General features: G+C 48.4%; 1 protein-coding gene across 3 annotated transcripts in view; it reads right to left on the reverse strand.

Annotated features, from left to right (window-relative positions):
- Nucleotides 1–16,585, reverse strand: part of NPR3 (natriuretic peptide receptor 3) — a 165,093-nt gene that overhangs the window by 8,799 nt on the left and 139,709 nt on the right. The window lies entirely within an intron of this gene.

Below are 16,585 nucleotides of genomic sequence, written 5' to 3' on the forward strand. Positions count from 1 at the left end.
CAAAACCATTAAACTTTTTTAAAACACTACATTTGAGAGTGTGGTCAGTACATGTAGAGCACTAAGGAGGAATGGTGAGAGTCTTAACTACTACTACTTATCATTTCTATAGCGCTACTAGACATACGCAGTGCTGTACACTGGACATAAAGAGACAGTCCCTGCTCCACAGAGCTTACAATCTAATTAGGACAGACAAACAAAACAAATAAGAGATAAGGGAATTACTAAGGTGGGAATGATAAAACATGGGTACTGAACAAGTGAGTAAGGGTTAGGAGTTAAAAGCAGCATCAAAAAGATGGGCTTTTAGCTTAGATTTGAAGACGGCCAGAGATGGAGCTTGATGTACCGGCTCAGGAAGTCTATTCCAGGCAGATAGTGCAGCAAGATAAAAGGAACAGAGTCTGGAGTTAGCGGTGGAGGAGAAGGGTGCAGATAAGTGAGATTTACCCAATGAACGATGTTCCCAGAAAGGAGTGTAGGGAGAGATAAGAGTGGAGAGGTACTGAGGAGCTGCAGAGTGAATACAATTGTAAGTCAATAAGAGGAGTTCGAACTGTATGTGGAAACAGATAGGGAGTCAATGAGGTGACTTGAGGAGAGGGCTAATATGAGCATAGTGACACTGGCGGAAGATAGTCTTAAGAACATAAGAGCTGCTGTACTGGGTCAGAACAATGATCCATCTAGCCCCATATCCTGTTTAAATAGTGGCCAGTCCATGCCACAACTACATGGCAGAGTCCCCAAAAGTAGCAAGATTCCATGCTATTTAACCTCAGGGATAAGCAGTGGGTTTCCAAAGTCTACTTCCTCATGAGACTTTGATTCAGTTTTAGGTTGAGAGGAAAAGCGGATGAGGGTAAGTTTATTATTTCATCTGTTGATTCCTCAATCATCATGCTGTTCTTGTAATTTTGAGGCCCTTTTATAAAGCTGCAGTAAAAATTGGCCTTACACGGGTCTTTCCCATGCACTAAGGCCATTTTTACTGTGACCATAAACCCCCACAATTTTTCTATTTATTTCATTAATGACTGTGCAGTAATGTTGCAATTAGCATACAGTTACGATTCTTACATTCTGCTTTTTCCAAATATAGTTCTAAGTGGATCACAAAAAAAGAAGATCATACACAGATTTATTAGTTATTAACAATACCCAAAACATACTTCTCAAATAGACAGGTTTTCATTGCCTTTTTGAAAAGATCAAAGCTACATATAGATCTAATATCACCTGGAAACAACAACCAAAGAGCTGCTGGTTGATATGAAAAAAACTGTTTGAAAAAGTTTCCAATGTCATACTATCGGGCTAGCAAATGCTAACAAATTAAAATAACGGGTAAGATGGATCCTTGTACACGAAGTCCTTCGTATCAGCGGTAACATATAATCAGGAATAACTCCCATATGGTATCTTGAATGTTAGACCACCAAGTTTGGACATAATGGGCCAGATTCAGGATATGGTGCCTAGAAAATCCACGCAGTGAAGATTTCCGTCTAAGCATATTCTATAAGTGGTGCCTAGATTCAGGCACGGTTATATAAAATACGCTTAGGAGGAAATCCTCGCACCTAAAACAACGTGTGTCCACTTAGGCCAACAAAAACATGGCCTAAATCTCTTCATGTAGATTTACGTGCACTGGCCTATATTCTATAACTGCGCACGTAAATTTTGGAATGTCCATGAAACACCCATTTCCTCACACATAGCCATGCCCTTTTTGAACTGCGCACATTACAATTTAGGCGTCGTTCATTACCGAATACACTGACTGAGTTGTGCTTGTAAATTCTAATTATTGCCAACTAGTGCTCATTATTACTTGTTAAGTGCTGTTATCAATGCTGATTAGCTTGTTAAGCCAATTAAGTTATGTGTGTTGTTATAGAATATGCCTAGATTTCAGTGCAGAGGCGAAGTCAGCACTTAGCCAGGGAAGGAACTTAAAAGAATTTTACATTTAATGTCAACAGTCAGAACCACTAAGCTGTTCTGCATTCCTGCACCAGGCACACTTTGTTTGATTTGACTGCCAGAGTTTGTGACCTCGAGGCAGGCGGCAGTGTCTGCCAAAACGTGGACCATGTTGGGTCCATATTTCTGGTGCTTTTATTAAAGAACTTTGAAATTCATCTCCCTGGTTGGTCGTGATTTGTGTCATCCTCTACTATTCCTTGGTTCCTTGTGACCACGATTTTTGAAACCTGCAATTTAGTTGATTTGTTGACTCCTGAGGCAGGCGCCCCTATGCCGAAATAAAGATCTGCATCGAACCTGACTAATGAAATTGATTTTTTCCCTTGAGTTGGAATTGTATTGGGCCTCCCTTACTTTTATTTTTCTTTTGTGTTGTTATAAATGTAGTGAGACTTTATCTACAGAACAACACAGGAGATGCTGTTGCTCTCTTTTACTAAGGACATACCATAGCTGGAAGATTTAGGGTGAACATTACAATGAAGTTAATTAGGAAAACCGGAATATTTATGATATGAGGAAGGAATAAGGCAGCTAGGAATGTTTACCTTGGAGAGAAGATATAATTATGCTCTACAAATACTTGGAAGTGCACTATGTGGATGAGTTAGACAATGTGTTTACATTTGGCACAGTGCAAAAGATGAGGACATACTTTGAAGCTAGAGAAAAAGGAAATTTTACTTGACTTTAAAGGAAGAACTATTTTACTATTAGGATCACCCAATTATGGATCTACTGCATAACCTACAGATGGAAGGTAATCATGCCTGCTAATGCTGAGTAAATAAAATGCTAGATACTTTATTTAATCAACTCAAATATGAATGCAATACATCACAAAGGGGCTAATTCGCTGATTAGTACCATTGTTAATGTATGCTAGTGACTGTGCTAATCACTGGTGATTTATCATAGGCATAAACATACTACACTGAGTAACTGCAATTGCTTTTAAAGTGAACAGGGTGGTGTACAGAAGTATATAAGTACTAGGAAAAAAGACCCATTTCTGAAACCAATGAAACGGGCACTAGCAAGGTTTTCCTCGGAGTGTGTATGTTTGAGAGTGTGTGTGTGAGAGTGACTGTGTGAGAAGAGAGTGAATGTGCGAGTGTGTGAGTGTGACAGAGAGAGTGAGACTGGGTGCGAGTGTGTCTGTGAGAGAGAGAGAGTGTGTGTGTGAGAATGAGAGTGTGTGCCATGGCCCCCCCTTCCTCCCCTCCTCCCAGTTCCAGTATCCCCCCTCCCTCCCTCCGAGTTCCAGGGTTGTCCTCCCCCTCCCTCTGAGCTCCAGGGTCGTCCCCTCCCTCCCTCTCTCCAAGCTCCAGGGTCGTCCCCCCTCCCTCCAAGTTCCAGGGTCCCCCCCCACCCTCTGAGTTCCAGGGTCGTCCCCCCTCCCTCTGAGTTCCAGGGTCATCCCTTTGAGTTCCAGGGTCGTCCCCTCCCTTCCTCCTTTTGAGTTCCAGGGTCGTCCCTTCCCTCCCTCCGAGTTCCAGGGGACCGAGTTTCAGGTTTCCCCCTCTCTCCCTCCTTCCCTCTGAGTTTCAGGTTCCCCCCCTCTCTCCCTTCCTCCGAGTTTCATGTTCCCCCCTCCCTCCCTCCCTCCCTCCCAGTTCCAGGATCCCCCCCCCCCCCTCAGAACGCGACATCACACACATGAGGGTGTCGTCGTACCTCCCTTCCTCCCTCCCTCCCTCCCTTCCAGTTCCAGGCCCCCTACCTCCAAATTTTAAAAGTCATCTTCACTTACGAAGTCGGGTTTACGGTGGCCGGCAGCAGCAGTAACAGGCGTGCAGGCTCGGCCCTTCTCTCTCTCTCTCAGCTCTGGTCCTGCCCTCATTTCCTGTTTCCGCAAGGGCGGGACCAGAGCTGAGAGAGAGAGAGAAGGGTCGAGCCTGCATGCCTGGACTGGAAGGGAGGGAGGGAGGAAGGGAGGGACGACGACACCCTCATGCATGTGACGTCGCGTTCCGTTGCCTGGCAACTCTGCAGCATTCCCTTCCAGTGATTGGTCTTTACGATCACGGAAGTACGTGACGTCATTTCAGGAGATGGATACAGCAGGAGCACGAATGCTTCAAGGCTTCACTTTCTCAGTTTCAGAACGTTGGAAGTGCTTTTTATTATATAGGATTGCCATACTGGGACAGACCAAAGGTCCATCAAGACCAGCATCCTGTTTCCAACAGTGGCCAATACAGGTCACAAATACCTGGCAAGATCCCAAAAAAGTACAAAACATTTTATACTGCTTATCCCAAAAATAGTGGATTTTCCCCAAGTTCAATTTAATAATGGTCTATGGACTTTTCCTTTAGGAATCCGTTCAAACCATTTTTAAACTCTGCTAAGCTAACCACCTTTACCACATTCTCTAGCAACAAAATCCAGAATTTAATTACACATTGAGTGAAGAAACAATTTCTCCGATTTGTTTTAAATTTACTACTTTGTAGCTTCATCGCATGCCCCCTAGTATTTGTGGAAAGCGTAAACAGAGGAATATTAGCCTATTAGCTCATTTCCCCTATTCAATAAAGAGTGCAAAAGGCAATACAATTGTACATAGCTGAGTTACTCTTCAAAATTTTGCTATCATGCCGTCATCTACTATGTTACTATGTTATGTTACTATGTATATGTTATGCTTATTTTCGAAAGAGAAGGACGCCCATCTTTCGACACAAATCGGGAGATGGGCGTCCTTCTCGCAAGGTCGTCCAAATCAGCATAATCGAATGCCGATTTTTTGACACCCTCGACTGCTTTCCGTCACGGGGATGACCAAAGTTCATGGGGGTGTGTCAGCAGGGTAGCAAAGGCGGGACTGGGGTGTGATTAGGAGATGGTCGTCCTCGGCCGATAATAGAAAAAAGAAGGGCGTCCTTGACGAGCACTTGGCCGACTTTACTTGGTCCATTTTTTTTCACGACCAAGCCTCAAAAAGGTGCCCCAACTGACCAGGTGACCACCGGAGGAAATCGGGGATGACCTCCCCTTACTCCCCCAGTGGTCACTAACCCCCTCCCACCATAAAAAACAAGTTTAAAAATACTTCTTTGCCAGCCTCTATGCCAGCCTCAAATGTCATACTCAGGTCCATCACAGCAGTATACAGGTCCCTGGAGCAGTTGTAGTGGGTGCAGTGTACTTCAGGCAGACGGACCTGGGGGGGTTTGGGGGGCTCAGCACCCAAGGTAAGGGAGCTATGCATCTGGGAGCAATTTCTGAAGTCCACTGCAGTGCCCCCTAGGGTGCCCTGTTGGTGTCCTGGCATGTCAGGGGGACCAGTGCACTACAAATGCTGGCTCCTCCCATGACCAAAGGGCTTGGATTTGGACGTTTTTGAGATAGATGTCTCCATTATCGCCGAAAACTGAGGACGACCATCCCTAAAGTCGACCTAAATGTCAACATTTGGGCGTCCCCGACCATATTATTGAAATGAAAGATGGACGTCCATCTTGTTTCAATAATACGCATTGCCCCGCCCCTTCGCGGCACCGTCCTTATGTTATGGTATAAGTTAATTGTCAGAATTAAATGTGTAGCAGAATTATTGATTTTACTGGATCAGGTATCAATATAAAAATGCAGCTTTTAAAAGACTTATTGAAACTGCAACAGGGAAACTGATCTGAACTCCAAATCCCTCCATCTCCCCCTCCCTTTTCCTGGGAAATTTCTGATAGCAAGACTATCTATTCAATTACAAACACTTAAAGACAATAAGGTACTGGCTCCAAAAAGATATAAAACTTCCTTCTCCTCCCACCTGAAGGACTGATAACAAAAGCATGACCAGGTGGGTACTTGAAGGCTCATCAAGACATCTCCAAAGACCAAAGACCCAAGAGACAGAAAGCCTGGAGAAGTGTAAATCCAGCTACTGAAAACAAAGGGCTCAGAGGAAAACCATAAACAAGGCATTTGCTTGTTAATGTTATGATTGGGGTCTGAACCCCTCTCAAACTTACCTTAGCTGGCTTCTGTTTCTTTTCTCTGTCCTTTCTGAGCTGGCTCTGTCTCTCTGTGCTGGCAGCTTCCAGCAGCATGGCTCTAATTGTTTCACTATACTGCACCTGTGTGTGTGTGTTGCCTGAGTTGCTCTACCTCTCTTTGGGTGTACTGGCTTCAAGTGCTTCACAGTGTTGCATTGGTGTGGGTTGGGCCTCTCTGGGTCAGTGTGCTTTTGCCTAGGTCTAGGGAGTGTGACATCATCAGGGAGGGCCTTGATAAGGAAGTGGTGTTGTTTCCTTCAGAGCCTTTGCAACAGTTGTGTTTGCTTTAGGTAGGGTGGTGCAGTGTGCACTTCTGACTTTGTGTCTAGTTTCCCTGCTTGCTTTTGCTAAGGTCCAGGTTAGTGTTAGTGCAGTGTGCACTGGTGTTTGTGTGTTTAGCTTTCCTGCTTTTCCCTCTTGGTTTTGGAAGCATTGCTATGTGTAGGGCTTTGGAAGCTCTGTTGCTGATAGAAGTACTTCAGGGTTTGGTGTTGTTAGGAACACTGCAGAGTTTGCTGTTAGAAATACTTCTGGTGTTTGTGCTATTAGGAGCATTGCAGTCTTTGTTGTTGGTGTTTGGTGATTTAGAATCACTTTTGGCTTATGTGTTAGCTTCCCTTCTTTTTTCTTGTGGCTCCCCTGTCTTCCCTTTTAGTGCTAGGAGCTCTTCTGGTTGCTTGCCAGAGTAGTGCTTAGGAAGCACCTTGTTAGTTGTATCTAGCTTGCTAGAGCAGTGCTTAGGTAGCTTGTTAGTTTTGTGTTTAGCTTATTAGTGTAGAGCTCTGCTTGTAGCTTGGTGCTTAGTAGCACCTGTGTTAGCTTTGTGTTTAGTTCCCTGCTCTGTTAGTTTAGGGCTTAGGAAGTCCCTTTCTTGAGCAGGGCTTAGGAGCTCATGTTTAGTATAGGGCTTAGGAAGTCCTTTTGTCAGTTTACTGTTAGGAACACTCCTGCTGGTTTAGGGCTTGGGAGCACGTAGATCAGTTTAGGTTTAGGAGCACTTCTGTTTCCAGTCCTGGTCCCTATGTCATCCGGTATCCAGTAAGTCCTGTCGGCTACTCGAACCTAGGAGCTCAACTCCTGGGGGGCTTAGTAGCTAAGTGCAGGTGAAGCTGTGTGGACCAGTCCGGTGTGCTCCAGTCCGGTGTTCCAGTCCTGTGTCCTCCAGTCCGGGGGATTCCAATCGAGTGTTCCAGTCCGGGGGATTGCAGTCCAGTGTTCCAGTTCTGTGTCCTCCAGTCCGGGGGATTCCAGTCCATGTGTTCCGGTTCGCTGGGCAATGCCTGCAGTCCCTGCCGGTGTGCTTACCCAGTGTTGGTTGGTGGGTTTTGCCTGCTGCTGTCGCTCCTCGTCAGCAGCCCAAGGGCTCACGTTTGCTCCAGAGCCCGGCCCCGCGGGCTCTGAACCTGAGAACCTGACAGTTAAACCATTTGCTGGTTACCTCAGATATGTATATCTGCCCCTTCCCATCAGCTATCAGACAGGAAGACGCCAGGACATGTGCAGAAAGGAAAGACTTATAACATGTGATCATGTGAACAGACTACATTAACAATAATGCTTTGCAATTATCCACAGTCCAGTGCAAACCAGGAAACAAGTACAGAGATTCATGTGATCATGTCTTCCTGCAACTTGCAAGGTATAAAAAGACAGGAGCTGTTTTACACAGATTCTGATTCTCTCGCTCCTCTGCTGCAGCTCTATCTTTCTCTCCTGACTGCTGTGAAGACATCTCTCCTGCAACCATGTGCTTACCTCATGCTGCTCATCAATCAGCTGGACCACAGCATACTTTGTAACAAGGACTTGTAAGTTAACTATAATTCATATTTAAACCTGTTGCTGTCAGGCCTATGTCATGAAAAGTGAGCCCCTGGACCAAACAACGTTTGGCAGCCAGACAGTTCTGATCTTACCTGGAGAATCAGGCCAGAGACCTCCAAAGAAGGACCGGATAGGGCAGGCAGAGGCAAAGTCCAGGTTTAACCAGAGGTTCAAAGGCAGGCAGCAGGAAATAGCAAAGTCCAGGTTCAATCAGAGGTGCAAAGGCAGGCGGCAGGCAAAAGCAGAGTCCAGGTTCAATCAGAGATTCAAAGGCAGGCGGCAGGCAAAAGCAAAGTCCAGGTTCAATCAGAGGTGCAAAGGCAGGCGGCAGGCAAATGCAAAGTCCAGGTTCAATCAGAGGTTCAAAAGGCAGGCGGCAGGCAAAAGCAAAGTCCAGATTCAATCAGAGGGTTCAAAGGCAGGCGGCAGGCAAAAGCAAAGTCCAGGTTCAATCAGAGGTTCAAAGGCAGGCGGCAGGCAAAAGCAAAGTCCAGGTTCAATCAGAGGTTCAAAGGCAGGCGGCAGGCAAAAGCAAAGTCCAGGTTCAATCAGAGGTTCAAAGGCAGGCGGCAGGCAAAAGCAAAGTCCAGGTTCGATCAGAGGTTCAAAGGCAGGCGGCAGGCAAAAGCAAAGTCCAGGTTCGATCAGAGGTTCAAAGGCAGGCGGCAGGCAAAAGCAAAGTCCAGGTTCAATCAGAGGTTCAAAGGCAGGCGGCAGGCAAAAGCAAAGTCCAGGTTCAATCAGAGGTTCAAAGGCAGGCGGCAGGCAAAAGCAAAGTCCAGGTTCAATCAGAGGTGCAGGTTCAATCAGGGAATCAAGGCAAACGGAAGGCACTCCAAAACACAACACTCAGGGATCCACAAGTCGAAGCCGAAGCAATGAACACTGTCAGTGACTGCCTTTAAATAGCCCCCTCCATCTGGAGAACACTCAACAGCTGACGAAAAGGAGGGGCCCACAACCAGCCCCAGGGCTCCGGATAGGCTGGTCTCAGAGAGAGGGCGGAGACTAGCCGCGACCAGCCAATCCGGACCCTGAATGGGCGTTTCCTCTGTTCCCAGGTCCTGCACCCGGAAGAGCCTTGCAAGTAAGAGAGCGCCGGCCATTTTGGCAGCGCCGGCGCTCTCCGGCCGCCACCGCGCTGAAGCGGCGAACCGGCATAGCCCAGGAGGCGGGTACAACTCTTCGCCCACGCCGCCCATAGCCAGCGATACTCCGCTCTCCCCTGCTCGCGGAGAGGGACCTCCCAGCGGGCAAGGCGGCGCAGGTACGGGGCGCGACAGTACCCCCCCCGTAAGCCCCCCCTCTCCGTCTAGGTCCAGGCTTAGTAGGATAACGAGAGTGGAACTCGTGTAACAAATCAGGGGCAAGGATATTAGCCACCGGCTCCCAGGAGTTATCCTCAGGACCAAAGTTCTTCCACGAGATCAAGTAAAACAATCGACCCCGCTGGAGTTTGGAGTCAAGTATCTCTTTTACCTCGAACTCTGGATCAGGGTCAGAATCAGGAACCAGTATCTTCTTAGGAGCAGGATGCCAGGGGAAGTCCTAAAAGGTTTAAGCAGAGACACATGAAAAGCATTGTGAATGCGTAGATTACCAGGTAGGTGAAGGCGGTAGGCCACCGTCCCCACTCGAGATGACACAGAAAATGGCCCGATGAAGCGAGGAGCAAACTTCAGGGAGGGAAGACGAAGTTTGAGGTACTTGGTGCTGAGCCATACTTTTTGTCCCGGCTGGAATACGGGAGCGACCCGGCGACGCTGATCAGCACATTGCTTGTACCGAGCAGCCGCCCTCCCCAACTGCTGACGGACTGTCCTCCAAGTTGCATGAATAGTGGTGAGAGTAGACTGGAGCAGTGGGGGAGCTGTAGTCAAAGGAATCGGAGGTGGAACACGTGGATGACGACCAAAAATAGTGAAGAAGGGTGATGTCCGTGAAGCCGAATGAAAACTATTGTTGTATGCAAATTCAGCCCAAGCCAGGAGATCAGTCCAATCATCTTGCCGAGCATTCGTGAAGGCCCGCAGAAAGGCTTTAAGGGTCTGGTTCGTCCGTTCTGCCATGCCGTTGGTCTGAGGATGATAAGCTGAGGAGAAATGTGTGGTCACCCCAAAAGCAGAGCATAATGATCTCCAAAATGTAGAGGTGAATTGGGACCCTCTATCACTGATGATACGATGCGGCAGGCCATGCAGCCGAAAAATGTGCTGGATAAATTGGGAGGCCAGAGTCTTCGCGGATGGCAGGGACCGCATGGGAACGAAGTGAGCCATGCGAGAAAAACGATCCACCACCACCCAGATGATAGTGTTGCCCTTGGAACAGGGAAGATCAGTTATGAAGTCCATCGAGACCTCCTGCCAAGGTAGCTGGGGTACAGGTAATGGTTGAAGCAGCCCCCACGGCTTGCCTGGCAAGGACTTGGTACGGGCACAGGTAGGACAGGTAGAGACAAACTGCCGAATCTCCTGGGCCATGCGGGGCCACCAAAAATAACGGGCAATAAGGTGATAGGTTTTACGGAACCCAAAATGTCCTGAAAATGCAGCAGAGTGACCCCACTGAAGAACCTTGCGACGAGATCGAGCAGGAACAGGAGTCTTGAGACAGGCGGATGCCCCCACCATAGGAGACAGGCAAGCAGGATTGAGCATAGGATAGGACTCCTCAGGCTCCTCAGGTGCGTCAAAAGCTCGGGAGAGGGCATCTGCCTGGATATTCTTTTCTGCAGGACGAAATACCAAATGAAAAGAAAAACGAGCAAAAAATAGTGACCAACGGGCCTGCCGGGGATTCAAGCGTTTGGCATCCTGCAAGTAAAGCAGGTTTTTGTGATCCGTGATGACAGTAATAGGATGCGCAGCCCCCTCCAGTAGGTACCGCCACTCCTGAAAGGCGAGCTTTAGAGCCAGCAGCTCTCTGTCCCCTATGGTGTAATTACGTTCAGCAGGCGAAAACTTCTTAGAAAAAAAAAAACAAGGATGTTTCTTACCAGAAGACGCGGTCTGGGACAGCACCGCCCCCACTCCCAGGGCGGAGGCATCGACCTCCACGATGAAAGGCTTCGTGACATCAGGACTCCGGAGCACCGATGCAGACAAGAAAGCTGTCTTTAAGGCAGAAAAAGCCTCCAGGGCAGCAGGAGACCAATGCCGAACATCCGCCCCCTTCCGAGTAAGGGCTGTCAAAGGAGCTGTGAGGAGCGAATAATGGGGAATGAATTGTCTGTAGTAATTAGCGAAGCCAAGAAAACGTTGCAAGGCCCGGAGACCCTGGGGAAGCGGCCAGTCCCGGATAGCCTGCAGTTTAGCAGGATCCATTTGTAATCCAACAGCAGAGATAATATGTCCCAAAAAAGGAATGGTGGAGTGATGAAATGCACACTTCTCCAACTTGGCAAACAGTCGATGATCCCGGAGTCGTTGAAGCACCGTGCGGACATGCCCGGGATGATCCTGAGGGGAAGCAGAGAAGATCAGAATATCGTCTAGGTACACAATGACTGAAGAATACAGAAGATCCCGGAAAATGAAGTTGATGAAGTCTTGAAATACAGCAGGAGCATTACACAGTCCAAAGGGCATGACCCGATATTCAAAATGGCCTTCGTGAGTATTAAACGCAGTTTTCCACTCGTCCCCCTGACGGATACGAATCAAGTTATAGGCCCCTCGCAGATCCAACTTAGTAAAGATGACAGCCCCCTGTAGTCGGTCAAAAAGCTCTGGGATAAGAGGAAGGGGATACCGGTTCTTGACTGTGATGTTGTTAAGTCCACGATAGTCAATGCAGGGCCGTAAGGACCCATCCTTTTTTGAGACAAAAAAGAACCCCGCCCCAGCAGGAGAAGAGGATGGACGGATAAATCCTTTACGAAGGTTGTCCCGAATGTAGGCCCGCATGGCAGCAGATTCCTCCCGGGACAAAGTATATAATCGCCCTCGAGGAGGCATCGAGCCGGGCAACAAATCAATGGGACAATCGAACGGGCGATGGGGCGGGAGGGAATCTGCCTCCCGGGCATCAAAAACATCAGAAAACTCCTCGTACTCCCTCGGAAGATGAGCATCACAGGGGTGGAGGGCTCCAAGTAGCGCTGGCACATTAATAGGAAGAGGGTGCACTGGTGTCAGACAAGTTTCAAAACAATGACCACTCCATTGGCTGATCTCTCCCGAAGGCCAGTCTATGTAAGGCGCATGCAGCCGCAGCCAGGGTATACCTAGAATTACTGGATGGATGGCCTGAGGTAAAATAAGAAATTGTATCTCCTCATGATGAAGAAGGCCCACCTGCATCTGGAGCGGGAGAGTGAGATGAGTAATAGGCTGAGGTAAGGTAGAGCCGTGAATGGAAGTGACTTGAAGAGCTGGTCTACAGGAAATAACCGGCCTTCCAAGGCCCTGAAGTAGCCGAGCATCAATAAAGTTGCCTCCTGCTCCTGAATCTAGCAGGGCTAGGGTGTTTATCCTGAATTCTCGCCAACGTAAGATAATAGGTACAGTCATTAAGTTATCCGGAAGGGTTCCTGAACGACCCAAAACCACCCCCTTCACCAGGCTAGGGTCTAAGCATTTCCCGGCTTGTTGGGACACCCTTTCACAAAATGGCCAGGTTTCCCGCAATACATACATAGTTTATTCTCCCTCCGGTGGGTTCGTTCCATAGGTGTCAATCGGTGCCTGCCAATCACCATAGGCACCTCCGGTGCCTCCACCGTCGGAACCATCGCCTCCTGGGGAGAGACAGTTCGAGGTCTTTGAGGGGAAAACCTGCGAGGCGGACGAGAGGCAGCTTGTTCTCGTGCCCGTTCCTGGAAACGGACATCAATTCGGGTACTTAGAGAGATTAGAGCGTCCAAGGTACTAGGGATCTCCCGGCCGGCTAGCTCGTCCTTAATGCGCCCACTCAAGCCTTGCCAAAAAATGGCCGTAAGAGCCTCTTGATTCCATTTGAGTTCCGCCGCCAGAGTACGGAATCGAATAGCATAGGCTCCAACCGTATTGCTTCCTTGCTGAATCCGTAGAAGTTCCCCTGCAGCAGAGGAGGGACGCCCTGGAACATCGAAGACCATGCGGAACCGACGCAGGAATTCCCCCAGTTCCAAAAGGAGAGGATCCTGTTGCTCCCAGAGAGGTGAAGCCCATGCCAGAGCCGCACCGGAGAGTAATGAAATAATGTAGGTAATCTTTTGTTTGTCCGTAGGAAAAGAAGCAGGTTGCATGTCAAAGAGCATTTGACATTGGTTCAAGAATCCGCGGCATGCGGAGGGCGTGCCATCAAACCGGGGAGGTTCTGGCAAACGAAATGCAGGTTGAGGTGGAGGGGTCCTACTTGCCCCGGGAGCCGGTGCTCGCTGTGCTGACATCTGGGAACACACATCCTGCAATACTCCAGACAATCTGTTGAGCTGAGCCTGCTGCTGTTGGAGAGCTTGGGCCAGGTCGGTAAGGTCAGGCTTATCTGGCGAGCTCATGGCTTCGGCTTTCTGTCAGGCCTATGTCATGAAAAGTGAGCCCCTGGACCAAACAACGTTTGGCAGCCAGACAGTTCTGATCTTACCTGGAGAATCAGGCCAGAGACCTCCAAAGAAGGACCGGATAGGGCAGGCAGAGGCAAAGTCCAGGTTTAACCAGAGGTTCAAAGGCAGGCAGCAGGAAATAGCAAAGTCCAGGTTCAATCAGAGGTGCAAAGGCAGGCGGCAGGCAAAAGCAGAGTCCAGGTTCAATCAGAGATTCAAAGGCAGGCGGCAGGCAAAAGCAAAGTCCAGGTTCAATCAGAGGTGCAAAGGCAGGCGGCAGGCAAAAGCAAAGTCCAGGTTCAATCAGAGGTTCAAAAGGCAGGCGGCAGGCAAAAGCAAAGTCCAGATTCAATCAGAGGGTTCAAAGGCAGGCGGCAGGCAAAAGCAAAGTCCAGGTTCAATCAGAGGTTCAAAGGCAGGCGGCAGGCAAAAGCAAAGTCCAGGTTCAATCAGAGGTTCAAAGGCAGGCGGCAGGCAAAAGCAAAGTCCAGGTTCAATCAGAGGTTCAAAGGCAGGCGGCAGGCAAAAGCAAAGTCCAGGTTCGATCAGAGGTTCAAAGGCAGGCGGCAGGCAAAAGCAAAGTCCAGGTTCAATCAGAGGTTCAAAGGCAGGCGGCAGGCAAAAGCAAAGTCCAGGTTCAATCAGAGGTTCAAAGGCAGGCGGCAGGCAAAAGCAAAGTCCAGGTTCAATCAGAGGTTCAAAGGCAGGCGGCAGGCAAAAGCAAAGTCCAGGTTCAATCAGAGGTTCAAAGGCAGGCGGCAGGCAAAAGCAAAGTCCAGGTTCAATCAGAGGTGCAGGTTCAATCAGGGAATCAAGGCAAACGGAAGGCACTCCAAAACACAACACTCAGGGATCCACAAGTCGAAGCCGAAGCAATGAACACTGTCAGTGACTGCCTTTAAATAGCCCCCTCCATCTGGAGAACACTCAACAGCTGACGAAAAGGAGGGGCCCACAACCAGCCCCAGGGCTCCGGATAGGCTGGTCTCAGAGAGAGGGCGGAGACTAGCCGCGACCAGCCAATCCGGACCCTGAATGGGCGTTTCCTCTGTTCCCAGGTCCTGCACCCGGAAGAGCCTTGCAAGTAAGAGAGCGCCGGCCATTTTGGCAGCGCCGGCGCTCTCCGGCCGCCACCGCGCTGAAGCGGCGAACCGGCATAGCCCAGGAGGCGGGTACAACTCTTCGCCCACGCCGCCCATAGCCAGCGATACTCCGCTCTCCCCTGCTCGCGGAGAGGGACCTCCCAGCGGGCAAGGCGGCGCAGGTACGGGGCGCGACAGTTGCCTTGTTTTAAAGCACAGATTCTCTGTAAGAACTACCTCTCGCTGCAATTACTGAAACCTGTATTGTAAATAAACCTTTCTAGAGCTAATTAAATGGTCTCTCTCTTTTTATGTTCTGGTAGTATGGTCGCTTTAAAAGCTTAGTGCCATGGTTTGAGCACAAGTTCCTAAATCTTATGCAGTACAGGTTAATGTAAAACACAAAAACATAATTTCTTACCTTATAGGTAAGTGGTGGAGGATAAATTCAATATATATAAATATATATATATCCTAAAACTTATAAATACAGTGCCTGTTCTTAAAATATAAATATTAGCAAGCGCTCTGGAGCAATTTCCCCAAGTATAAATTATTTCTTGTAACACTTAGAGTTGGGCGCCCTTAGAGATGGCCGTCCCCGTTCGAAAATGCCTCTCCATGTGTCCTAGGGGAGCACAAAGGGGCTAGTGCAATGACACAGCTCATCAATTAGCCCCTTATCTGCCACATCTTCTGACATCCACCCAATCAGCTAGACAACTCCCTCCCCCTTGTTCTGCACCCCGCAGTCAAGAAGGTGTACCTTCCTTCCCCCTCTCTGACAACCTTACTGGGCGTCTCTAGCATTTAGCATGTGCTAATCATTAGCTCACATTAAAAATGCTACCGTGGCTTAGTAAAAGACCCCCTTAGGTTCCAGGTACCACAAGAATAGTGAGGCATTAACGTAGATTACTGATTAGTGACCACAAGGGCACAAACCCAACTTTCACTTACAAAAGCAAAAATGGTCTTCGATTTCCTTCAGTCAGAAAAAGTTTCCAGGTCAAAAGATTCCTATCTGTTAATATTTCCATCTTTTAAGAGTGTTCAGTGTAAAAAGGTATTGGCATTGTTGCAATCTGGAACAAGCTTCTTTTACCAGTGAAGAAACAGTCCTAACTTTGGGGCCCTTTTACTAAGGTGCGCTGAAAAATGGCCTGCGCTGGTGTAGACGTGTGTATTGGTCGCACGCAGGTCCATTTTTCAGCATGCCTGCAAAAAAGGCCTTTCTTTTTCTGAAAATGGATGTGTGGCAAAATACAAACCAGCGCGCATCTACTTTGGGCCTGAGACCATACCACCGCCCAGTGACTTAGCAGTAAGGTCTCACATGTTAACCGGGCGGCCTTGATTACTGCAACCTACTCCTCGCTGGCCTCCCACTTAGCCACTTAGCCATCTATCCCCCCTTCAATCCGTTCAGAACTCTATGCACGTCTTATCTTCCGCCTGGACCGATATGCTCATATCACCCCTCTCCTCAAGTCACTTCACTGGCTTCCGATCAGGTACCGCATACAGTTCAAACTTCTCCTACTAACCTACAAATGCACTCAATCTGCAGCCCCTAATTACCTCTCTACCCTTATCTCCCCTTACGCTCCTAACCGAAACCTCCGCTCACAGGACAAATCCCTCCTCTCTGTACCCTTCTCCACCACTGACAATTCCAGGCTCCGCCCTTTCTGCCTCTCCTCTCCCTATGCTTGGAATAAACTTCCTGAGCCCATATGCCAAGCCCCCTCCCTGCCCATCTTCAAATCCTTGCTCAAAGCCCACCTCTTCAATGTCGCCTTCGGCACCTAGCCATTATAACTCTATTCAGGAAATCTAGACTGCCCCAATTTGTTTGACTGCACATTTTGTCCATTAGATTGTAAGCTCCTTTGAGCAGGGACTGTCCTTCTTTGTTAAACTGTACAGCACTGCGTAACCCTAGTAGCGCTTTAGAAGTGTTAAGTAGTAGTAGTAGTAATCGTTAATGTGCGTTCACTGCAGATTACTGCCCAATTAGCACCACATGGTAGAAAATATAAATTATTTTCTGCTGCATGTTTTGGACGCACTTAGAAATTACAAATACCACCCAGGACACATGGTAGCCAGGCGGTAGTTTAATTTGATGCACATTGTACGTGTGTAGGTGC

This window comes from Microcaecilia unicolor, chromosome 2, assembly GCF_901765095.1.
Source record: "Microcaecilia unicolor chromosome 2, aMicUni1.1, whole genome shotgun sequence".
NCBI classification, from domain to species: domain Eukaryota; kingdom Metazoa; phylum Chordata; class Amphibia; order Gymnophiona; family Siphonopidae; genus Microcaecilia; species Microcaecilia unicolor.